The sequence below is a fragment of the Phyllostomus discolor genome, chromosome 4 (assembly GCF_004126475.2).
Source record: "Phyllostomus discolor isolate MPI-MPIP mPhyDis1 chromosome 4, mPhyDis1.pri.v3, whole genome shotgun sequence".
Taxonomy (NCBI): Eukaryota; Metazoa; Chordata; class Mammalia; order Chiroptera; family Phyllostomidae; genus Phyllostomus; species Phyllostomus discolor.
The window spans coordinates 158,267,430-158,268,684 of record NC_040906.2 but is presented as its reverse complement, the minus strand read 5'-3'; the positions used below and the strand labels follow the sequence as shown (position 1 = coordinate 158,268,684).

Here is a 1,255-nt window from a genome sequence, read left to right as displayed (position 1 = left end):
GCTACCTTTTTTTTAAAAGATTTTATTTATTTATTTTTTAGAGAGGGAAGGGAGGGAGAAAGAGAGAGAGAAACATCAATGTGCGGTTGCTGAGGGTCATGGCCTGCAACCCAGACATGTACCCTGACTGGGAATCGAACCTGCGACACTTTGGTTCTCAGCCTGAGCTCAATCCACTGAGCTATGCCAGCCAGGGCTTGTTTCATTATAAATTTTCAATTCTATATCCAATAGACTGAAATTATAAATGTTTCAGGACCGACCATGTGTGAGATAATGCTCTAAGAAAAGCCATTGCATTAATTTTTAAAATGTGTGCTGGTAGAGTTACTCATCCAAAGAAATTAAGTAATACTTTCCTGCATTCAGTGACAAAGTTGAACTTGCAGTGATTTTTTTTTAAAAATTTAAGTTGAGTATTATTGGATCAGTGCTTAGAAGGGAAACCCAAATTCCATGTAGACAATAGTGATTTCTATAGTCCAGTGAGTACCTGTTTTCAGAAAAAAGTAACTTTCTACCTTTAGTTGATATCTCCTATGCAGATACACTGATCTTCAATTCCTAAGAACCAAATTCAAGTTTATTTAGAATTCATAAGTAATTTGATGGGGAACACACAAAAATGTCATGGGAAATGTTCTCAATACTTGCCCAATTTAGGAGTTCATATATTCCAAGTCAACCACCTACAACAATGGTGTTCACTAAGCAATCTATAGATAGCCAATGTTATACTTCTTGACCACTTCTTTTATCAATAATCGCCCCTCAGATAAACCTCATTGGCTACGATACTGCCACTGAGCAAAGCTGACTTCTTGACCACTTCTTGACTAAGGGTGTATTTCTAAGAAAACTGGCTACCAGAGAGTAACATCAGTAAATCAGCTAGCCCTGAGACCCTTGAAAAGTGTCCACAGTCTTTGTTGAGTCCAGTCTATTCTGTAGCTGAAATAAATGTACCATTGATGTTATATCCATGTTTGCTATGCACTCCTTTTGATAGCTCAGCTGGTAAAGTGGGGGACTGTAGTGATATTATATCCATGTTTTTTAAAACAGTCTTCATCATTTATATAAACCTAAATAATTAAACAAAAATGAGTATCACCAGAGATGATGGAGCCATCTGTGCTGGGTTAACTCCATTGTTCCAAAAGATGAGTACTGTGTACCAAAATTGAGAATGGTAAAGGAGGTGAGGCACAAGGTCATAGTTTCTGCATAAACATATACTTCCGGAATGGGTTAC

General features: G+C 37.1%; 1 pseudogene; it reads right to left on the bottom strand.

Moving 5' to 3' along the window:
- Positions 1-653: 653 nt before the first annotated feature.
- Positions 654-815, bottom strand: LOC114495750 (annotated as a pseudogene).
- Between the last annotated feature and the right edge of the window lie 440 nt (positions 816-1,255).